At 49.8% G+C, this 22,138-nt stretch overlaps 22 non-coding genes across 22 annotated transcripts; 11 read left to right on the forward strand and 11 right to left on the reverse strand.

The window, feature by feature from the left end:
- Positions 1-1,103: 1,103 nt before the first annotated feature.
- On the reverse strand, positions 1,104-1,175 carry Trnag-ccc (transfer RNA glycine (anticodon CCC)). Its single transcript has one exon. It is a non-coding gene; the product is annotated as a tRNA-Gly (tRNA).
- Positions 1,176-1,848: 673 nt separating this feature from the next.
- On the forward strand, positions 1,849-1,932 carry Trnal-uaa (transfer RNA leucine (anticodon UAA)). Its single transcript has one exon. It is a non-coding gene; the product is annotated as a tRNA-Leu (tRNA).
- A 1,126-nt stretch (positions 1,933-3,058) lies between these two features.
- Trnag-ccc (transfer RNA glycine (anticodon CCC)) lies at positions 3,059-3,130 on the reverse strand. Its single transcript has one exon. It is a non-coding gene; the product is annotated as a tRNA-Gly (tRNA).
- Positions 3,131-3,803: 673 nt separating this feature from the next.
- Trnal-uaa (transfer RNA leucine (anticodon UAA)) lies at positions 3,804-3,887 on the forward strand. Its single transcript has one exon. It is a non-coding gene; the product is annotated as a tRNA-Leu (tRNA).
- A 1,126-nt stretch (positions 3,888-5,013) lies between these two features.
- On the reverse strand, positions 5,014-5,085 carry Trnag-ccc (transfer RNA glycine (anticodon CCC)). The gene has a single exon. It is a non-coding gene; the product is annotated as a tRNA-Gly (tRNA).
- Positions 5,086-5,758: 673 nt separating this feature from the next.
- Trnal-uaa (transfer RNA leucine (anticodon UAA)) lies at positions 5,759-5,842 on the forward strand. The gene has a single exon. It is a non-coding gene; the product is annotated as a tRNA-Leu (tRNA).
- A 1,126-nt stretch (positions 5,843-6,968) lies between these two features.
- On the reverse strand, positions 6,969-7,040 carry Trnag-ccc (transfer RNA glycine (anticodon CCC)). Its single transcript has one exon. It is a non-coding gene; the product is annotated as a tRNA-Gly (tRNA).
- A 673-nt stretch (positions 7,041-7,713) lies between these two features.
- Trnal-uaa (transfer RNA leucine (anticodon UAA)) lies at positions 7,714-7,797 on the forward strand. Its single transcript has one exon. It is a non-coding gene; the product is annotated as a tRNA-Leu (tRNA).
- Positions 7,798-8,923: 1,126 nt separating this feature from the next.
- Trnag-ccc (transfer RNA glycine (anticodon CCC)) lies at positions 8,924-8,995 on the reverse strand. The gene has a single exon. It is a non-coding gene; the product is annotated as a tRNA-Gly (tRNA).
- Positions 8,996-9,668: 673 nt separating this feature from the next.
- On the forward strand, positions 9,669-9,752 carry Trnal-uaa (transfer RNA leucine (anticodon UAA)). The gene has a single exon. It is a non-coding gene; the product is annotated as a tRNA-Leu (tRNA).
- Positions 9,753-10,878: 1,126 nt separating this feature from the next.
- On the reverse strand, positions 10,879-10,950 carry Trnag-ccc (transfer RNA glycine (anticodon CCC)). The gene has a single exon. It is a non-coding gene; the product is annotated as a tRNA-Gly (tRNA).
- A 673-nt stretch (positions 10,951-11,623) lies between these two features.
- Positions 11,624-11,707, forward strand: Trnal-uaa (transfer RNA leucine (anticodon UAA)). The gene has a single exon. It is a non-coding gene; the product is annotated as a tRNA-Leu (tRNA).
- A 1,126-nt stretch (positions 11,708-12,833) lies between these two features.
- Positions 12,834-12,905, reverse strand: Trnag-ccc (transfer RNA glycine (anticodon CCC)). Its single transcript has one exon. It is a non-coding gene; the product is annotated as a tRNA-Gly (tRNA).
- A 673-nt stretch (positions 12,906-13,578) lies between these two features.
- Trnal-uaa (transfer RNA leucine (anticodon UAA)) lies at positions 13,579-13,662 on the forward strand. The gene has a single exon. It is a non-coding gene; the product is annotated as a tRNA-Leu (tRNA).
- A 1,126-nt stretch (positions 13,663-14,788) lies between these two features.
- On the reverse strand, positions 14,789-14,860 carry Trnag-ccc (transfer RNA glycine (anticodon CCC)). Its single transcript has one exon. It is a non-coding gene; the product is annotated as a tRNA-Gly (tRNA).
- A 673-nt stretch (positions 14,861-15,533) lies between these two features.
- Trnal-uaa (transfer RNA leucine (anticodon UAA)) lies at positions 15,534-15,617 on the forward strand. Its single transcript has one exon. It is a non-coding gene; the product is annotated as a tRNA-Leu (tRNA).
- Positions 15,618-16,743: 1,126 nt separating this feature from the next.
- On the reverse strand, positions 16,744-16,815 carry Trnag-ccc (transfer RNA glycine (anticodon CCC)). Its single transcript has one exon. It is a non-coding gene; the product is annotated as a tRNA-Gly (tRNA).
- Positions 16,816-17,488: 673 nt separating this feature from the next.
- Positions 17,489-17,572, forward strand: Trnal-uaa (transfer RNA leucine (anticodon UAA)). The gene has a single exon. It is a non-coding gene; the product is annotated as a tRNA-Leu (tRNA).
- Positions 17,573-18,698: 1,126 nt separating this feature from the next.
- Positions 18,699-18,770, reverse strand: Trnag-ccc (transfer RNA glycine (anticodon CCC)). Its single transcript has one exon. It is a non-coding gene; the product is annotated as a tRNA-Gly (tRNA).
- A 673-nt stretch (positions 18,771-19,443) lies between these two features.
- Trnal-uaa (transfer RNA leucine (anticodon UAA)) lies at positions 19,444-19,527 on the forward strand. Its single transcript has one exon. It is a non-coding gene; the product is annotated as a tRNA-Leu (tRNA).
- Positions 19,528-20,653: 1,126 nt separating this feature from the next.
- Trnaa-cgc (transfer RNA alanine (anticodon CGC)) lies at positions 20,654-20,725 on the reverse strand. Its single transcript has one exon. It is a non-coding gene; the product is annotated as a tRNA-Ala (tRNA).
- Positions 20,726-21,398: 673 nt separating this feature from the next.
- On the forward strand, positions 21,399-21,482 carry Trnal-uaa (transfer RNA leucine (anticodon UAA)). The gene has a single exon. It is a non-coding gene; the product is annotated as a tRNA-Leu (tRNA).
- Positions 21,483-22,138: the final 656 nt, after the last annotated feature.

The following is a 22,138-nucleotide window of genomic DNA, read 5'->3' on the forward strand; positions in this document are numbered from 1 at the left end:
TACCAATTTCGTACATGCGGGAAAACAAGTAAATTACGCGGGAACAGGTTCCACAGATACTACTAGAGACGGCAGTGACTATGGTGCTTGCCTTGCAAGTCTGATTGTCTGGCGGTCAGAAAGAATGGAAAGCTGTTAGGAGAAATGGCTTTCAGCCACGAGGCCCGGATTCGATTCCCGGTAGCCGACCATACTTTTGGTTGCTGAGTCTTGGTTATTCTCACGGCATTTACGATTTCTTTGTGTTGTAATTTTTGGGGACCAAGCATCAGGCGAGCAAACGTGAACGAAAGCATATATGTGTTTAAATGTGTGTCAGGGCAGTAATAAAGGTGGATGAGACGGTCGATCGGGTATTGGACTGCAGACGTGCCACATTGCGTAGCTCGATAGCTGAGTAAGTTAGAGCGTCGTGCTGTGAACACAAAGGCCGCGTATTTGACCGCACCAAGTGCCATTTCACTTTTCTCCCCTAAAAGACAATGCTTCCTCCAGCGTGACACTGCCAGGTAAATAACAAGCGATCTTCACAAGAAGTAAGATGTCTACACGTTGCGCGATACTGTCGCCAACGGCCATACCGCGCGTAGTGCAGCGGTTGTCGTCTGTTCACCGGCGTTAAGAATCGTTGGCCGTGGTTAGTACTTGGGTGCGTGCTCGGCTGGGAATTCGACGTGCTGTTGGCTCCTTTCATTTTGCATTTTTCCTTCGGTTTCGTTGTTGCTTAGCGATAATGATGCGGTCCCGCACGCTGACGCCACTCTTGCCTCTCGGTACACTAAGGGGCGAACCTGTGGCCACAATAAAATGAAAGGTTCTGTCGTGTGTTTGTCGTTTTTTGGTCTCTCCCAGTCGTTTCTCGCGCCTGCCCTCTACATATATGCCCATATCCAAGCGTCAGCTTTCGCGTCAGCCGAGCAAAGTCGAGACAAGTCGACACATGGAGACACACGATGCTGAGAAACGAAACCCGCAGACTAGCGCCCTGGCAGCACGGACTGAGACGAGGGGCGAGGGAAAACTATTTTTACCGCGACACTTCACAGTTTCGAAGATCGCGTTTCGTTACGTGGAATACCCGTAGAAGAAAAAAGTACCTTTTGTGCGGTGGCCGGGAATCGAACCCGGATCAACTGCTTGGGAAGCAACCATGCTGACCGTTACACCACCACCGCGTTGCGCTGCGTTTCATTCACGCCGCGATGTGTCGGCTACCCTCCTGCCACCAGAGGCCGAAGGCGATGGCGCTGTAGGCGCTCAACGCCAGGGCGGAGGTGAGCACATCTGAAGGCAGTGCGTAGGTGCTGCTAGGGCGATGTAGCGTAGCTAGAAGCAGAACTGACAGCCGTTGAAAAACTGCCCTTTAATTTACAGCAGGGCGATAAAACAAATATCTAATGTGACGCACTTACTGATGATCCAGAGACGATTCAGCATATGTGTGCCAATCCAGAAGGAGAAAGCGCCTAGGTATCACAATATTAAGTTGGTTAGTTTGATGCTCGACTGGAGCATATCATTAGCTTCCCCTGAGGGCGAAATGCACAGCGTAGCCGTTGCTAGGGAACGGCCTTTTCTGTCGTTTTTTGTTTTCTCTGCGTCAATGTGAATATTGATAACTACAGTTCTGCTCAAGACAGATGGCGATGGAAAACAATGGTTTAAGGCACCATATTTAAGCAGTGGTTCCCGAAAGTGAGGGTGGGGTGCAACCTGACATCTGACAATTCGTTTTAAATACTCTAAAACCAACGTATTTCCTCCACACAAGAAAAAACACGCTAATTTCGCAGTCAGGCTCTGGTGATGTACCTAGAAACGACGGTAGTAGAGAGCGTACGCTCACACGTCAGATTGGCCGAGCGGTCTAAGGCGCCAGATTTAAGCTCTGGTTCCCGAAGGGGAGCGTGGGTTCGAACCCCACATCTGACAATGCATTTTAAATATTCCAAAACTACCAATTTCGTACATGCGGGAAAACAAGTAAATTACGCGGGAACAGGTTCCACAGATACTACTAGAGACGGCAGTGACTATGGTGCTTGCCTTGCAAGTCTGATTGTCTGGCGGTCAGAAAGAATGGAAAGCTGTTAGGAGAAATGGCTTTCAGCCACGAGGCCCGGATTCGATTCCCGGTAGCCGACCATACTTTTGGTTGCTGAGTCTTGGTTATTCTCACGGCATTTACGATTTCTTTGTGTTGTAATTTTTGGGGACCAAGCATCAGGCGAGCAAACGTGAACGAAAGCATATATGTGTTTAAATGTGTGTCAGGGCAGTAATAAAGGTGGATGAGACGGTCGATCGGGTATTGGACTGCAGACGTGCCACATTGCGTAGCTCGATAGCTGAGTAAGTTAGAGCGTCGTGCTGTGAACACAAAGGCCGCGTATTTGACCGCACCAAGTGCCATTTCACTTTTCTCCCCTAAAAGACAATGCTTCCTCCAGCGTGACACTGCCAGGTAAATAACAAGCGATCTTCACAAGAAGTAAGATGTCTACACGTTGCGCGATACTGTCGCCAACGGCCATACCGCGCGTAGTGCAGCGGTTGTCGTCTGTTCACCGGCGTTAAGAATCGTTGGCCGTGGTTAGTACTTGGGTGCGTGCTCGGCTGGGAATTCGACGTGCTGTTGGCTCCTTTCATTTTGCATTTTTCCTTCGGTTTCGTTGTTGCTTAGCGATAATGATGCGGTCCCGCACGCTGACGCCACTCTTGCCTCTCGGTACACTAAGGGGCGAACCTGTGGCCACAATAAAATGAAAGGTTCTGTCGTGTGTTTGTCGTTTTTTGGTCTCTCCCAGTCGTTTCTCGCGCCTGCCCTCTACATATATGCCCATATCCAAGCGTCAGCTTTCGCGTCAGCCGAGCAAAGTCGAGACAAGTCGACACATGGAGACACACGATGCTGAGAAACGAAACCCGCAGACTAGCGCCCTGGCAGCACGGACTGAGACGAGGGGCGAGGGAAAACTATTTTTACCGCGACACTTCACAGTTTCGAAGATCGCGTTTCGTTACGTGGAATACCCGTAGAAGAAAAAAGTACCTTTTGTGCGGTGGCCGGGAATCGAACCCGGATCAACTGCTTGGGAAGCAACCATGCTGACCGTTACACCACCACCGCGTTGCGCTGCGTTTCATTCACGCCGCGATGTGTCGGCTACCCTCCTGCCACCAGAGGCCGAAGGCGATGGCGCTGTAGGCGCTCAACGCCAGGGCGGAGGTGAGCACATCTGAAGGCAGTGCGTAGGTGCTGCTAGGGCGATGTAGCGTAGCTAGAAGCAGAACTGACAGCCGTTGAAAAACTGCCCTTTAATTTACAGCAGGGCGATAAAACAAATATCTAATGTGACGCACTTACTGATGATCCAGAGACGATTCAGCATATGTGTGCCAATCCAGAAGGAGAAAGCGCCTAGGTATCACAATATTAAGTTGGTTAGTTTGATGCTCGACTGGAGCATATCATTAGCTTCCCCTGAGGGCGAAATGCACAGCGTAGCCGTTGCTAGGGAACGGCCTTTTCTGTCGTTTTTTGTTTTCTCTGCGTCAATGTGAATATTGATAACTACAGTTCTGCTCAAGACAGATGGCGATGGAAAACAGTGGTTTAAGGCACCATATTTAAGCAGTGGTTCCCGAAAGTGAGGGTGGGGTGCAACCTGACATCTGACAATTCGTTTTAAATACTCTAAAACCAACGTATTTCCTCCACACAAGAAAAAACACGCTAATTTCGCAGTCAGGCTCTGGTGATGTACCTAGAAACGACGGTAGTAGAGAGCGTACGCTCACACGTCAGATTGGCCGAGCGGTCTAAGGCGCCAGATTTAAGCTCTGGTTCCCGAAGGGGAGCGTGGGGTCGAACCCCACATCTGACAATGCATTTTAAATATTCCAAAACTACCAATTTCGTACATGCGGGAAAACAAGTAAATTACGCGGGAACAGGTTCCACAGATACTACTAGAGACGGCAGTGACTATGGTGCTTGCCTTGCAAGTCTGATTGTCTGGCGGTCAGAAAGAATGGAAAGCTGTTAGGAGAAATGGCTTTCAGCCACGAGGCCCGGATTCGATTCCCGGTAGCCGACCATACTTTTGGTTGCTGAGTCTTGGTTATTCTCACGGCATTTACGATTTCTTTGTGTTGTAATTTTTGGGGACCAAGCATCAGGCGAGCAAACGTGAACGAAAGCATATATGTGTTTAAATGTGTGTCAGGGCAGTAATAAAGGTGGATGAGACGGTCGATCGGGTATTGGACTGCAGACGTGCCACATTGCGTAGCTCGATAGCTGAGTAAGTTAGAGCGTCGTGCTGTGAACACAAAGGCCGCGTATTTGACCGCACCAAGTGCCATTTCACTTTTCTCCCCTAAAAGACAATGCTTCCTCCAGCGTGACACTGCCAGGTAAATAACAAGCGATCTTCACAAGAAGTAAGATGTCTACACGTTGCGCGATACTGTCGCCAACGGCCATACCGCGCGTAGTGCAGCGGTTGTCGTCTGTTCACCGGCGTTAAGAATCGTTGGCCGTGGTTAGTACTTGGGTGCGTGCTCGGCTGGGAATTCGACGTGCTGTTGGCTCCTTTCATTTTGCATTTTTCCTTCGGTTTCGTTGTTGCTTAGCGATAATGATGCGGTCCCGCACGCTGACGCCACTCTTGCCTCTCGGTACACTAAGGGGCGAACCTGTGGCCACAATAAAATGAAAGGTTCTGTCGTGTGTTTGTCGTTTTTTGGTCTCTCCCAGTCGTTTCTCGCGCCTGCCCTCTACATATATGCCCATTTCCAAGCGTCAGCTTTCGCGTCAGCCGAGCAAAGTCGAGACAAGTCGACACATGGAGACACACGATGCTGAGAAACGAAACCCGCAGACTAGCGCCCTGGCAGCACGGACTGAGACGAGGGGCGAGGGAAAACTATTTTTACCGCGACACTTCACAGTTTCGAAGATCGCGTTTCGTTACGTGGAATACCCGTAGAAGAAAAAAGTACCTTTTGTGCGGTGGCCGGGAATCGAACCCGGATCAACTGCTTGGGAAGCAACCATGCTGACCGTTACACCACCACCGCGTTGCGCTGCGTTTCATTCACGCCGCGATGTGTCGGCTACCCTCCTGCCACCAGAGGCCGAAGGCGATGGCGCTGTAGGCGCTCAACGCCAGGGCGGAGGTGAGCACATCTGAAGGCAGTGCGTAGGTGCTGCTAGGGCGATGTAGCGTAGCTAGAAGCAGAACTGACAGCCGTTGAAAAACTGCCCTTTAATTTACAGCAGGGCGATAAAACAAATATCTAATGTGACGCACTTACTGATGATCCAGAGACGATTCAGCATATGTGTGCCAATCCAGAAGGAGAAAGCGCCTAGGTATCACAATATTAAGTTGGTTAGTTTGATGCTCGACTGGAGCATATCATTAGCTTCCCCTGAGGGCGAAATGCACAGCGTAGCCGTTGCTAGGGAACGGCCTTTTCTGTCGTTTTTTGTTTTCTCTGCGTCAATGTGAATATTGATAACTACAGTTCTGCTCAAGACAGATGGCGATGGAAAACAGTGGTTTAAGGCACCATATTTAAGCAGTGGTTCCCGAAAGTGAGGGTGGGGTGCAACCTGACATCTGACAATTCGTTTTAAATACTCTAAAACCAACGTATTTCCTCCACACAAGAAAAAACACGCTAATTTCGCAGTCAGGCTCTGGTGATGTACCTAGAAACGACGGTAGTAGAGAGCGTACGCTCACACGTCAGATTGGCCGAGCGGTCTAAGGCGCCAGATTTAAGCTCTGGTTCCCGAAGGGGAGCGTGGGTTCGAACCCCACATCTGACAATGCATTTTAAATATTCCAAAACTACCAATTTCGTACATGCGGGAAAACAAGTAAATTACGCGGGAACAGGTTCCACAGATACTACTAGAGACGGCAGTGACTATGGTGCTTGCCTTGCAAGTCTGATTGTCTGGCGGTCAGAAAGAATGGAAAGCTGTTAGGAGAAATGGCTTTCAGCCACGAGGCCCGGATTCGATTCCCGGTAGCCGACCATACTTTTGGTTGCTGAGTCTTGGTTATTCTCACGGCATTTACGATTTCTTTGTGTTGTAATTTTTGGGGACCAAGCATCAGGCGAGCAAACGTGAACGAAAGCATATATGTGTTTAAATGTGTGTCAGGGCAGTAATAAAGGTGGATGAGACGGTCGATCGGGTATTGGACTGCAGACGTGCCACATTGCGTAGCTCGATAGCTGAGTAAGTTAGAGCGTCGTGCTGTGAACACAAAGGCCGCGTATTTGACCGCACCAAGTGCCATTTCACTTTTCTCCCCTAAAAGACAATGCTTCCTCCAGCGTGACACTGCCAGGTAAATAACAAGCGATCTTCACAAGAAGTAAGATGTCTACACGTTGCGCGATACTGTCGCCAACGGCCATACCGCGCGTAGTGCAGCGGTTGTCGTCTGTTCACCGGCGTTAAGAATCGTTGGCCGTGGTTAGTACTTGGGTGCGTGCTCGGCTGGGAATTCGACGTGCTGTTGGCTCCTTTCATTTTGCATTTTTCCTTCGGTTTCGTTGTTGCTTAGCGATAATGATGCGGTCCCGCACGCTGACGCCACTCTTGCCTCTCGGTACACTAAGGGGCGAACCTGTGGCCACAATAAAATGAAAGGTTCTGTCGTGTGTTTGTCGTTTTTTGGTCTCTCCCAGTCGTTTCTCGCGCCTGCCCTCTACATATATGCCCATTTCCAAGCGTCAGCTTTCGCGTCAGCCGAGCAAAGTCGAGACAAGTCGACACATGGAGACACACGATGCTGAGAAACGAAACCCGCAGACTAGCGCCCTGGCAGCACGGACTGAGACGAGGGGCGAGGGAAAACTATTTTTACCGCGACACTTCACAGTTTCGAAGATCGCGTTTCGTTACGTGGAATACCCGTAGAAGAAAAAAGTACCTTTTGTGCGGTGGCCGGGAATCGAACCCGGATCAACTGCTTGGGAAGCAACCATGCTGACCGTTACACCACCACCGCGTTGCGCTGCGTTTCATTCACGCCGCGATGTGTCGGCTACCCTCCTGCCACCAGAGGCCGAAGGCGATGGCGCTGTAGGCGCTCAACGCCAGGGCGGAGGTGAGCACATCTGAAGGCAGTGCGTAGGTGCTGCTAGGGCGATGTAGCGTAGCTAGAAGCAGAACTGACAGCCGTTGAAAAACTGCCCTTTAATTTACAGCAGGGCGATAAAACAAATATCTAATGTGACGCACTTACTGATGATCCAGAGACGATTCAGCATATGTGTGCCAATCCAGAAGGAGAAAGCGCCTAGGTATCACAATATTAAGTTGGTTAGTTTGATGCTCGACTGGAGCATATCATTAGCTTCCCCTGAGGGCGAAATGCACAGCGTAGCCGTTGCTAGGGAACGGCCTTTTCTGTCGTTTTTTGTTTTCTCTGCGTCAATGTGAATATTGATAACTACAGTTCTGCTCAAGACAGATGGCGATGGAAAACAGTGGTTTAAGGCACCATATTTAAGCAGTGGTTCCCGAAAGTGAGGGTGGGGTGCAACCTGACATCTGACAATTCGTTTTAAATACTCTAAAACCAACGTATTTCCTCCACACAAGAAAAAACACGCTAATTTCGCAGTCAGGCTCTGGTGATGTACCTAGAAACGACGGTAGTAGAGAGCGTACGCTCACACGTCAGATTGGCCGAGCGGTCTAAGGCGCCAGATTTAAGCTCTGGTTCCCGAAGGGGAGCGTGGGTTCGAACCCCACATCTGACAATGCATTTTAAATATTCCAAAACTACCAATTTCGTACATGCGGGAAAACAAGTAAATTACGCGGGAACAGGTTCCACAGATACTACTAGAGACGGCAGTGACTATGGTGCTTGCCTTGCAAGTCTGATTGTCTGGCGGTCAGAAAGAATGGAAAGCTGTTAGGAGAAATGGCTTTCAGCCACGAGGCCCGGATTCGATTCCCGGTAGCCGACCATACTTTTGGTTGCTGAGTCTTGGTTATTCTCACGGCATTTACGATTTCTTTGTGTTGTAATTTTTGGGGACCAAGCATCAGGCGAGCAAACGTGAACGAAAGCATATATGTGTTTAAATGTGTGTCAGGGCAGTAATAAAGGTGGATGAGACGGTCGATCGGGTATTGGACTGCAGACGTGCCACATTGCGTAGCTCGATAGCTGAGTAAGTTAGAGCGTCGTGCTGTGAACACAAAGGCCGCGTATTTGACCGCACCAAGTGCCATTTCACTTTTCTCCCCTAAAAGACAATGCTTCCTCCAGCGTGACACTGCCAGGTAAATAACAAGCGATCTTCACAAGAAGTAAGATGTCTACACGTTGCGCGATACTGTCGCCAACGGCCATACCGCGCGTAGTGCAGCGGTTGTCGTCTGTTCACCGGCGTTAAGAATCGTTGGCCGTGGTTAGTACTTGGGTGCGTGCTCGGCTGGGAATTCGACGTGCTGTTGGCTCCTTTCATTTTGCATTTTTCCTTCGGTTTCGTTGTTGCTTAGCGATAATGATGCGGTCCCGCACGCTGACGCCACTCTTGCCTCTCGGTACACTAAGGGGCGAACCTGTGGCCACAATAAAATGAAAGGTTCTGTCGTGTGTTTGTCGTTTTTTGGTCTCTCCCAGTCGTTTCTCGCGCCTGCCCTCTACATATATGCCCATTTCCAAGCGTCAGCTTTCGCGTCAGCCGAGCAAAGTCGAGACAAGTCGACACATGGAGACACACGATGCTGAGAAACGAAACCCGCAGACTAGCGCCCTGGCAGCACGGACTGAGACGAGGGGCGAGGGAAAACTATTTTTACCGCGACACTTCACAGTTTCGAAGATCGCGTTTCGTTACGTGGAATACCCGTAGAAGAAAAAAGTACCTTTTGTGCGGTGGCCGGGAATCGAACCCGGATCAACTGCTTGGGAAGCAACCATGCTGACCGTTACACCACCACCGCGTTGCGCTGCGTTTCATTCACGCCGCGATGTGTCGGCTACCCTCCTGCCACCAGAGGCCGAAGGCGATGGCGCTGTAGGCGCTCAACGCCAGGGCGGAGGTGAGCACATCTGAAGGCAGTGCGTAGGTGCTGCTAGGGCGATGTAGCGTAGCTAGAAGCAGAACTGACAGCCGTTGAAAAACTGCCCTTTAATTTACAGCAGGGCGATAAAACAAATATCTAATGTGACGCACTTACTGATGATCCAGAGACGATTCAGCATATGTGTGCCACTCCAGAAGGAGAAAGCGCCTAGGTATCAAAATATTAAGTTGGTTAGTTTGATGCTCGACTGGAGCATATCATTAGCTTCCCCTGAGGGCGAAATGCACAGCGTAGCCGTTGCTAGGGAACGGCCTTTTCTGTCGTTTTTTGTTTTCTCTGCGTCAATGTGAATATTGATAACTACAGTTCTGCTCAAGACAGATGGCGATGGAAAACAATGGTTTAAGGCACCATATTTAAGCAGTGGTTCCCGAAAGTGAGGGTGGGGTGCAACCTGACATCTGACAATTCGTTTTAAATACTCTAAAACCAACGTATTTCCTCCACACAAGAAAAAACACGCTAATTTCGCAGTCAGGCTCTGGTGATGTACCTAGAAACGACGGTAGTAGAGAGCGTACGCTCACACGTCAGATTGGCCGAGCGGTCTAAGGCGCCAGATTTAAGCTCTGGTTCCCGAAGGGGAGCGTGGGGTCGAACCCCACATCTGACAATGCATTTTAAATATTCCAAAACTACCAATTTCGTACATGCGGGAAAACAAGTAAATTACGCGGGAACAGGTTCCACAGATACTACTAGAGACGGCAGTGACTATGGTGCTTGCCTTGCAAGTCTGATTGTCTGGCGGTCAGAAAGAATGGAAAGCTGTTAGGAGAAATGGCTTTCAGCCACGAGGCCCGGATTCGATTCCCGGTAGCCGACCATACTTTTGGTTGCTGAGTCTTGGTTATTCTCACGGCATTTACGATTTCTTTGTGTTGTAATTTTTGGGGACCAAGCATCAGGCGAGCAAACGTGAACGAAAGCATATATGTGTTTAAATGTGTGTCAGGGCAGTAATAAAGGTGGATGAGACGGTCGATCGGGTATTGGACTGCAGACGTGCCACATTGCGTAGCTCGATAGCTGAGTAAGTTAGAGCGTCGTGCTGTGAACACAAAGGCCGCGTATTTGACCGCACCAAGTGCCATTTCACTTTTCTCCCCTAAAAGACAATGCTTCCTCCAGCGTGACACTGCCAGGTAAATAACAAGCGATCTTCACAAGAAGTAAGATGTCTACACGTTGCGCGATACTGTCGCCAACGGCCATACCGCGCGTAGTGCAGCGGTTGTCGTCTGTTCACCGGCGTTAAGAATCGTTGGCCGTGGTTAGTACTTGGGTGCGTGCTCGGCTGGGAATTCGACGTGCTGTTGGCTCCTTTCATTTTGCATTTTTCCTTCGGTTTCGTTGTTGCTTAGCGATAATGATGCGGTCCCGCACGCTGACGCCACTCTTGCCTCTCGGTACACTAAGGGGCGAACCTGTGGCCACAATAAAATGAAAGGTTCTGTCGTGTGTTTGTCGTTTTTTGGTCTCTCCCAGTCGTTTCTCGCGCCTGCCCTCTACATATATGCCCATATCCAAGCGTCAGCTTTCGCGTCAGCCGAGCAAAGTCGAGACAAGTCGACACATGGAGACACACGATGCTGAGAAACGAAACCCGCAGACTAGCGCCCTGGCAGCACGGACTGAGACGAGGGGCGAGGGAAAACTATTTTTACCGCGACACTTCACAGTTTCGAAGATCGCGTTTCGTTACGTGGAATACCCGTAGAAGAAAAAAGTACCTTTTGTGCGGTGGCCGGGAATCGAACCCGGATCAACTGCTTGGGAAGCAACCATGCTGACCGTTACACCACCACCGCGTTGCGCTGCGTTTCATTCACGCCGCGATGTGTCGGCTACCCTCCTGCCACCAGAGGCCGAAGGCGATGGCGCTGTAGGCGCTCAACGCCAGGGCGGAGGTGAGCACATCTGAAGGCAGTGCGTAGGTGCTGCTAGGGCGATGTAGCGTAGCTAGAAGCAGAACTGACAGCCGTTGAAAAACTGCCCTTTAATTTACAGCAGGGCGATAAAACAAATATCTAATGTGACGCACTTACTGATGATCCAGAGACGATTCAGCATATGTGTGCCAATCCAGAAGGAGAAAGCGCCTAGGTATCACAATATTAAGTTGGTTAGTTTGATGCTCGACTGGAGCATATCATTAGCTTCCCCTGAGGGCGAAATGCACAGCGTAGCCGTTGCTAGGGAACGGCCTTTTCTGTCGTTTTTTGTTTTCTCTGCGTCAATGTGAATATTGATAACTACAGTTCTGCTCAAGACAGATGGCGATGGAAAACAGTGGTTTAAGGCACCATATTTAAGCAGTGGTTCCCGAAAGTGAGGGTGGGGTGCAACCTGACATCTGACAATTCGTTTTAAATACTCTAAAACCAACGTATTTCCTCCACACAAGAAAAAACACGCTAATTTCGCAGTCAGGCTCTGGTGATGTACCTAGAAACGACGGTAGTAGAGAGCGTACGCTCACACGTCAGATTGGCCGAGCGGTCTAAGGCGCCAGATTTAAGCTCTGGTTCCCGAAGGGGAGCGTGGGTTCGAACCCCACATCTGACAATGCATTTTAAATATTCCAAAACTACCAATTTCGTACACGCGGGAAAACAAGTAAATTACGCGGGAACAGGTTCCACAGATACTACTAGAGACGGCAGTGACTATGGTGCTTGCCTTGCAAGTCTGATTGTCTGGCGGTCAGAAAGAATGGAAAGCTGTTAGGAGAAATGGCTTTCAGCCACGAGGCCCGGATTCGATTCCCGGTAGCCGACCATACTTTTGGTTGCTGAGTCTTGGTTATTCTCACGGCATTTACGATTTCTTTGTGTTGTAATTTTTGGGGACCAAGCATCAGGCGAGCAAACGTGAACGAAAGCATATATGTGTTTAAATGTGTGTCAGGGCAGTAATAAAGGTGGATGAGACGGTCGATCGGGTATTGGACTGCAGACGTGCCACATTGCGTAGCTCGATAGCTGAGTAAGTTAGAGCGTCGTGCTGTGAACACAAAGGCCGCGTATTTGACCGCACCAAGTGCCATTTCACTTTTCTCCCCTAAAAGACAATGCTTCCTCCAGCGTGACACTGCCAGGTAAATAACAAGCGATCTTCACAAGAAGTAAGATGTCTACACGTTGCGCGATACTGTCGCCAACGGCCATACCGCGCGTAGTGCAGCGGTTGTCGTCTGTTCACCGGCGTTAAGAATCGTTGGCCGTGGTTAGTACTTGGGTGCGTGCTCGGCTGGGAATTCGACGTGCTGTTGGCTCCTTTCATTTTGCATTTTTCCTTCGGTTTCGTTGTTGCTTAGCGATAATGATGCGGTCCCGCACGCTGACGCCACTCTTGCCTCTCGGTACACTAAGGGGCGAACCTGTGGCCACAATAAAATGAAAGGTTCTGTCGTGTGTTTGTCGTTTTTTGGTCTCTCCCAGTCGTTTCTCGCGCCTGCCCTCTACATATATGCCCATTTCCAAGCGTCAGCTTTCGCGTCAGCCGAGCAAAGTCGAGACAAGTCGACACATGGAGACACACGATGCTGAGAAACGAAACCCGCAGACTAGCGCCCTGGCAGCACGGACTGAGACGAGGGGCGAGGGAAAACTATTTTTACCGCGACACTTCACAGTTTCGAAGATCGCGTTTCGTTACGTGGAATACCCGTAGAAGAAAAAAGTACCTTTTGTGCGGTGGCCGGGAATCGAACCCGGATCAACTGCTTGGGAAGCAACCATGCTGACCGTTACACCACCACCGCGTTGCGCTGCGTTTCATTCACGCCGCGATGTGTCGGCTACCCTCCTGCCACCAGAGGCCGAAGGCGATGGCGCTGTAGGCGCTCAACGCCAGGGCGGAGGTGAGCACATCTGAAGGCAGTGCGTAGGTGCTGCTAGGGCGATGTAGCGTAGCTAGAAGCAGAACTGACAGCCGTTGAAAAACTGCCCTTTAATTTACAGCAGGGCGATAAAACAAATATCTAATGTGACGCACTTACTGATGATCCAGAGACGATTCAGCATATGTGTGCCAATCCAGAAGGAGAAAGCGCCTAGGTATCACAATATTAAGTTGGTTAGTTTGATGCTCGACTGGAGCATATCATTAGCTTCCCCTGAGGGCGAAATGCACAGCGTAGCCGTTGCTAGGGAACGGCCTTTTCTGTCGTTTTTTGTTTTCTCTGCGTCAATGTGAATATTGATAACTACAGTTCTGCTCAAGACAGATGGCGATGGAAAACAATGGTTTAAGGCACCATATTTAAGCAGTGGTTCCCGAAAGTGAGGGTGGGGTGCAACCTGACATCTGACAATTCGTTTTAAATACTCTAAAACCAACGTATTTCCTCCACACAAGAAAAAACACGCTAATTTCGCAGTCAGGCTCTGGTGATGTACCTAGAAACGACGGTAGTAGAGAGCGTACGCTCACACGTCAGATTGGCCGAGCGGTCTAAGGCGCCAGATTTAAGCTCTGGTTCCCGAAGGGGAGCGTGGGGTCGAACCCCACATCTGACAATGCATTTTAAATATTCCAAAACTACCAATTTCGTACATGCGGGAAAACAAGTAAATTACGCGGGAACAGGTTCCACAGATACTACTAGAGACGGCAGTGACTATGGTGCTTGCCTTGCAAGTCTGATTGTCTGGCGGTCAGAAAGAATGGAAAGCTGTTAGGAGAAATGGCTTTCAGCCACGAGGCCCGGATTCGATTCCCGGTAGCCGACCATACTTTTGGTTGCTGAGTCTTGGTTATTCTCACGGCATTTACGATTTCTTTGTGTTGTAATTTTTGGGGACCAAGCATCAGGCGAGCAAACGTGAACGAAAGCATATATGTGTTTAAATGTGTGTCAGGGCAGTAATAAAGGTGGATGAGACGGTCGATCGGGTATTGGACTGCAGACGTGCCACATTGCGTAGCTCGATAGCTGAGTAAGTTAGAGCGTCGTGCTGTGAACACAAAGGCCGCGTATTTGACCGCACCAAGTGCCATTTCACTTTTCTCCCCTAAAAGACAATGCTTCCTCCAGCGTGACACTGCCAGGTAAATAACAAGCGATCTTCACAAGAAGTAAGATGTCTACACGTTGCGCGATACTGTCGCCAACGGCCATACCGCGCGTAGTGCAGCGGTTGTCGTCTGTTCACCGGCGTTAAGAATCGTTGGCCGTGGTTAGTACTTGGGTGCGTGCTCGGCTGGGAATTCGACGTGCTGTTGGCTCCTTTCATTTTGCATTTTTCCTTCGGTTTCGTTGTTGCTTAGCGATAATGATGCGGTCCCGCACGCTGACGCCACTCTTGCCTCTCGGTACACTAAGGGGCGAACCTGTGGCCACAATAAAATGAAAGGTTCTGTCGTGTGTTTGTCGTTTTTTGGTCTCTCCCAGTCGTTTCTCGCGCCTGCCCTCTACATATATGCCCATATCCAAGCGTCAGCTTTCGCGTCAGCCGAGCAAAGTCGAGACAAGTCGACACATGGAGACACACGATGCTGAGAAACGAAACCCGCAGACTAGCGCCCTGGCAGCACGGACTGAGACGAGGGGCGAGGGAAAACTATTTTTACCGCGACACTTCACAGTTTCGAAGATCGCGTTTCGTTACGTGGAATACCCGTAGAAGAAAAAAGTACCTTTTGTGCGGTGGCCGGGAATCGAACCCGGATCAACTGCTTGGGAAGCAACCATGCTGACCGTTACACCACCACCGCGTTGCGCTGCGTTTCATTCACGCCGCGATGTGTCGGCTACCCTCCTGCCACCAGAGGCCGAAGGCGATGGCGCTGTAGGCGCTCAACGCCAGGGCGGAGGTGAGCACATCTGAAGGCAGTGCGTAGGTGCTGCTAGGGCGATGTAGCGTAGCTAGAAGCAGAACTGACAGCCGTTGAAAAACTGCCCTTTAATTTACAGCAGGGCGATAAAACAAATATCTAATGTGACGCACTTACTGATGATCCAGAGACGATTCAGCATATGTGTGCCAATCCAGAAGGAGAAAGCGCCTAGGTATCACAATATTAAGTTGGTTAGTTTGATGCTCGACTGGAGCATATCATTAGCTTCCCCTGAGGGCGAAATGCACAGCGTAGCCGTTGCTAGGGAACGGCCTTTTCTGTCGTTTTTTGTTTTCTCTGCGTCAATGTGAATATTGATAACTACAGTTCTGCTCAAGACAGATGGCGATGGAAAACAGTGGTTTAAGGCACCATATTTAAGCAGTGGTTCCCGAAAGTGAGGGTGGGGTGCAACCTGACATCTGACAATTCGTTTTAAATACTCTAAAACCAACGTATTTCCTCCACACAAGAAAAAACACGCTAATTTCGCAGTCAGGCTCTGGTGATGTACCTAGAAACGACGGTAGTAGAGAGCGTACGCTCACACGTCAGATTGGCCGAGCGGTCTAAGGCGCCAGATTTAAGCTCTGGTTCCCGAAGGGGAGCGTGGGTTCGAACCCCACATCTGACAATGCATTTTAAATATTCCAAAACTACCAATTTCGTACATGCGGGAAAACAAGTAAATTACGCGGGAACAGGTTCCACAGATACTACTAGAGACGGCAGTGACTATGGTGCTTGCCTTGCAAGTCTGATTGTCTGGCGGTCAGAAAGAATGGAAAGCTGTTAGGAGAAATGGCTTTCAGCCACGAGGCCCGGATTCGATTCCCGGTAGCCGACCATACTTTTGGTTGCTGAGTCTTGGTTATTCTCACGGCATTTACGATTTCTTTGTGTTGTAATTTTTGGGGACCAAGCATCAGGCGAGCAAACGTGAACGAAAGCATATATGTGTTTAAATGTGTGTCAGGGCAGTAATAAAGGTGGATGAGACGGTCGATCGGGTATTGGACTGCAGACGTGCCACATTGCGTAGCTCGATAGCTGAGTAAGTTAGAGCGTCGTGCTGTGAACACAAAGGCCGCGTATTTGACCGCACCAAGTGCCATTTCACTTTTCTCCCCTAAAAGACAATGCTTCCTCCAGCGTGACACTGCCAGGTAAATAACAAGCGATCTTCACAAGAAGTAAGATGTCTACACGTTGCGCGATACTGTCGCCAACGGCCATACCGCGCGTAGTGCAGCGGTTGTCGTCTGTTCACCGGCGTTAAGAATCGTTGGCCGTGGTTAGTACTTGGGTGCGTGCTCGGCTGGGAATTCGACGTGCTGTTGGCTCCTTTCATTTTGCATTTTTCCTTCGGTTTCGTTGTTGCTTAGCGATAATGATGCGGTCCCGCACGCTGACGCCACTCTTGCCTCTCGGTACACTAAGGGGCGAACCTGTGGCCACAATAAAATGAAAGGTTCTGTCGTGTGTTTGTCGTTTTTTGGTCTCTCCCAGTCGTTTCTCGCGCCTGCCCTCTACATATATGCCCATATCCAAGCGTCAGCTTTCGCGTCAGCCGAGCAAAGTCGAGACAAGTCGACACATGGAGACACACGATGCTGAGAAACGAAACCCGCAGACTAGCGCCCTGGCAGCACGGACTGAGACGAGGGGCGAGGGAAAACTATTTTTACCGCGACACTTCACAGTTTCGAAGATCGCGTTTCGTTACGTGGAATACCCGTAGAAGAAAAAAGTACCTTTTGTGCGGTGGCCGGGAAACGAACCCGGATCAACTGCTTGGGAAGCAACCATGCTGACCGTTACACCACCACCGCGTTGCGCTGCGTTTCATTCACGCCGCGATGTGTCGGCTACCCTCCTGCCACCAGAGGCCGAAGGCGATGGCGCTGTAGGCGCTCAACGCCAGGGCGGAGGTGAGCACATCTGAAGGCAGTGCGTAGGTGCTGCTAGGGCGATGTAGCGTAGCTAGAAGCAGAACTGACAGCCGTTGAAAAACTGCCCTTTAATTTACAGCAGGGCGATAAAACAAATATCTAATGTGACGCACTTACTGATGATCCAGAGACGATTCAGCATATGTGTGCCAATCCAGAAGGAGAAAGCGCCTAGGTATCACAATATTAAGTTGGTTAGTTTGATGCTCGACTGGAGCATATCATTAGCTTCCCCTGAGGGCGAAATGCACAGCGTAGCCGTTGCTAGGGAACGGCCTTTTCTGTCGTTTTTTGTTTTCTCTGCGTCAATGTGAATATTGATAACTACAGTTCTGCTCAAGACAGATGGCGATGGAAAACAGTGGTTTAAGGCACCATATTTAAGCAGTGGTTCCCGAAAGTGAGGGTGGGGTGCAACCTGACATCTGACAATTCGTTTTAAATACTCTAAAACCAACGTATTTCCTCCACACAAGAAAAAACACGCTAATTTCGCAGTCAGGCTCTGGTGATGTACCTAGAAACGACGGTAGTAGAGAGCGTACGCTCACACGTCAGATTGGCCGAGCGGTCTAAGGCGCCAGATTTAAGCTCTGGTTCCCGAAGGGGAGCGTGGGTTCGAACCCCACATCTGACAATGCATTTTAAATATTCCAAAACTACCAATTTCGTACATGCGGGAAAACAAGTAAATTACGCGGGAACAGGTTCCACAGATACTACTAGAGACGGCAGTGACTATGGTGCTTGCCTTGCAAGTCTGATTGTCTGGCGGTCAGAAAGAATGGAAAGCTGTTAGGAGAAATGGCTTTCAGCCACGAGGCCCGGATTCGATTCCCGGTAGCCGACCATACTTTTGGTTGCTGAGTCTTGGTTATTCTCACGGCATTTACGATTTCTTTGTGTTGTAATTTTTGGGGACCAAGCATCAGGCGAGCAAACGTGAACGAAAGCATATATGTGTTTAAATGTGTGTCAGGGCAGTAATAAAGGTGGATGAGACGGTCGATCGGGTATTGGACTGCAGACGTGCCACATTGCGTAGCTCGATAGCTGAGTAAGTTAGAGCGTCGTGCTGTGAACACAAAGGCCGCGTATTTGACCGCACCAAGTGCCATTTCACTTTTCTCCCCTAAAAGACAATGCTTCCTCCAGCGTGACACTGCCAGGTAAATAACAAGCGATCTTCACAAGAAGTAAGATGTCTACACGTTGCGCGATACTGTCGCCAACGGCCATACCGCGCGTAGTGCAGCGGTTGTCGTCTGTTCACCGGCGTTAAGAATCGTTGGCCGTGGTTAGTACTTGGGTGCGTGCTCGGCTGGGAATTCGACGTGCTGTTGGCTCCTTTCATTTTGCATTTTTCCTTCGGTTTCGTTGTTGCTTAGCGATAATGATGCGGTCCCGCACGCTGACGCCACTCTTGCCTCTCGGTACACTAAGGGGCGAACCTGTGGCCACAATAAAATGAAAGGTTCTGTCGTGTGTTTGTCGTTTTTTGGTCTCTCCCAGTCGTTTCTCGCGCCTGCCCTCTACATATATGCCCATTTCCAAGCGTCAGCTTTCGCGTCAGCCGAGCAAAGTCGAGACAAGTCGACACATGGAGACACACGATGCTGAGAAACGAAACCCGCAGACTAGCGCCCTGGCAGCACGGACTGAGACGAGGGGCGAGGGAAAACTATTTTTACCGCGACACTTCACAGTTTCGAAGATCGCGTTTCGTTACGTGGAATACCCGTAGAAGAAAAAAGTACCTTTTGTGCGGTGGCCGGGAATCGAACCCGGATCAACTGCTTGGGAAGCAACCATGCTGACCGTTACACCACCACCGCGTTGCGCTGCGTTTCATTCACGCCGCGATGTGTCGGCTACCCTCCTGCCACCAGAGGCCGAAGGCGATGGCGCTGTAGGCGCTCAACGCCAGGGCGGAGGTGAGCACATCTGAAGGCAGTGCGTAGGTGCTGCTAGGGCGATGTAGCGTAGCTAGAAGCAGAACTGACAGCCGTTGAAAAACTGCCCTTTAATTTACAGCAGGGCGATAAAACAAATATCTAATGTGACGCACTTACTGATGATCCAGAGACGATTCAGCATATGTGTGCCAATCCAGAAGGAGAAAGCGCCTAGGTATCACAATATTAAGTTGGTTAGTTTGATGCTCGACTGGAGCATATCATTAGCTTCCCCTGAGGGCGAAATGCACAGCGTAGCCGTTGCTAGGGAACGGCCTTTTCTGTCGTTTTTTGTTTTCTCTGCGTCAATGTGAATATTGATAACTACAGTTCTGCTCAAGACAGATGGCGATGGAAAACAATGGTTTAAGGCACCATATTTAAGCAGTGGTTCCCGAAAGTGAGGGTGGGGTGCAACCTGACATCTGACAATTCGTTTTAAATACTCTAAAACCAACGTATTTCCTCCACACAAGAAAAAACACGCTAATTTCGCAGTCAGGCTCTGGTGATGTACCTAGAAACGACGGTAGTAGAGAGCGTACGCTCACACGTCAGATTGGCCGAGCGGTCTAAGGCGCCAGATTTAAGCTCTGGTTCCCGAAGGGGAGCGTGGGTTCGAACCCCACATCTGACAATGCATTTTAAATATTCCAAAACTACCAATTTCGTACATGCGGGAAAACAAGTAAATTACGCGGGAACAGGTTCCACAGATACTACTAGAGACGGCAGTGACTATGGTGCTTGCCTTGCATGTCTGATTGTCTGGCGGTCAGAAAGAATGGAAAGCTGTTAGGAGAAATGGCTTTCAGCCACGAGGCCCGGATTCGATTCCCGGTAGCCGACCATAATTTTGGTTGCTGAGTCTTGGTTATTCTCACGGCATTTACGATTTCTTTGTGTTGTAATTTTTGGGGACCAAGCATCAGGCGAGCAAACGTGAACGAAAGCATATATGTGTTTAAATGTGTGTCAGGGCAGTAATAAAGGTGGATGAGACGGTCGATCGGGTATTGGACTGCAGACGTGCCACATTGCGTAGCTCGATAGCTGAGTAAGTTAGAGCGTCGTGCTGTGAACACAAAGGCCGCGTATTTGACCGCACCAAGTGCCATTTCACTTTTCTCCCCTAAAAGACAATGCTTCCTCCAGCGTGACACTGCCAGGTAAATAACAAGCGATCTTCACAAGAAGTAAGATGTCTACACGTTGCGCGATACTGTCGCCAACGGCCATACCGCGCGTAGTGCAGCGGTTGTCGTCTGTTCACCGGCGTTAAGAATCGTTGGCCGTGGTTAGTACTTGGGTGCGTGCTCGGCTGGGAATTCGACGTGCTGTTGGCTCCTTTCATTTTGCATTTTTCCTTCGGTTTCGTTGTTGCTTAGCGATAATGATGCGGTCCCGCACGCTGACGCCACTCTTGCCTCTCGGTACACTAAGGGGCGAACCTGTGGCCACAATAAAATGAAAGGTTCTGTCGTGTGTTTGTCGTTTTTTGGTCTCTCCCAGTCGTTTCTCGCGCCTGCCCTCTACATATATGCCCATTTCCAAGCGTCAGCTTTCGCGTCAGCCGAGCAAAGTCGAGACAAGTCGACACATGGAGACACACGATGCTGAGAAACGAAACCCGCAGACTAGCGCCCTGGCAGCACGGACTGAGACGAGGGGCGAGGGAAAACTATTTTTACCGCGACACTTCACAGTTTCGAAGATCGCGTTTCGTTACGTGGAATACCCGTAGAAGAAAAAAGTACCTTTTGTGTGGTGGCCGGGAAACGAACCCGGATCAACTGCTTGCGAAGCAACCATGCTGACCGTTACACCACCACCGCGTTGCGCTGCGTTTCATTCACGCCGCGATGTGTCGGCTACCCTCCTGCCACCAGAGGCCGAAGGCGATGGCGCTGTAGGCGCTCAACGCCAGGGCGGAGGTGAGCACATCTGAAGGCAGTGCGTAGGTGCTGCTAGGGCGATGTAGCGTAGCTAGAAGCAGAACTGACAGCCGTTGAAAAACTGCCCTTTAATTTACAGCAGGGCGATAAAACAAATATCTAATGTGACGCACTTACTGATGATCCAGAGACGATTCAGCATATGTGTGCCAATCCAGAAGGAGAAAGCGCCTAGGTATCACAATATTAAGTTGGTTAGTTTGATGCTCGACTGGAGCATATCATTAGCTTCCCCTGAGGGCGAAATGCACAGCGTAGCCGTTGCTAGGGAACGGCCTTTTCTGTCGTTTTTTGTTTTCTCTGCGTCAATGTGAATATTGATAACTACAGTTCTGCTCAAGACAGATGGCGATGGAAAACAGTGGTTTAAGGCACCATATTTAAGCAGTGGTTCCCGAAAGTGAGGGTGGGGTGCAACCTGACATCTGACAATTCGTTTTAAATACTCTAAAACCAACGTATTTCCTCCACACAAGAAAAAACACGCTAATTTCGCAGTCAGGCTCTGGTGATGTACCTAGAAACGACGGTAGTAGAGAGCGTACGCACACACGTCAGATTGGCCGAGCGGTCTAAGGCGCCAGATTTAAGCTCTGGTTCCCGAAGGGGAGCGTGGGTTCGAACCCCACATCTGACAATTCATTTTAAATATTCCAAAACTACCAATTTCGTACATGCGGGAAAACAAGTAAATTACGCGGGAACAGGTTCCACAGATACTACTAGAGACGGCAGTGACTATGGTGCTTGCCTTGCAAGTCTGATTGTCTGGCGGTCAGAAAGAATGGAAAGCTGTTAGGAGAAATGGCTTTCAGCCACGAGGCCCGGATTCGATTCCCGGTAGCCGACCATAATTTTGGTTGCTGAGTCTTGGTTATTCTCACGGCATTAACGATTTCTTTGTGTTGTAATTTTTGGGGACCAAGCATCAGGCGAGCAAACGTGAACGAAAGCATATATGTGTTTAAATGTGTGTCAGGGCAGTAATAAAGGTGGATGAGACGGTCGATCGGGTATTGGACTGCAGACGTGCCACATTGCGTAGCTCGATAGCTGAGTAAGTTAGAGCGTCGTGCTGTGAACACAAAGGCCGCGTATTTGACCGCACCAAGTGCCATTTCACTTTTCTCCCCTAAAAGACAATGCTTCCTCCAGCGTGACACTGCCAGGTAAATAACAAGCGATCTTCACAAGAAGTAAGATGTCTACACGTTGCGCGATACTGTCGCCAACGGCCATACCGCGCGTAGTGCAGCGGTTGTCGTCTGTTCACCGGCGTTAAGAATCGTTGGC

Source organism: Schistocerca cancellata, unplaced genomic scaffold (assembly GCF_023864275.1).
Source record: "Schistocerca cancellata isolate TAMUIC-IGC-003103 unplaced genomic scaffold, iqSchCanc2.1 HiC_scaffold_643, whole genome shotgun sequence".
Taxonomy (NCBI): Eukaryota; Metazoa; Arthropoda; class Insecta; order Orthoptera; family Acrididae; genus Schistocerca; species Schistocerca cancellata.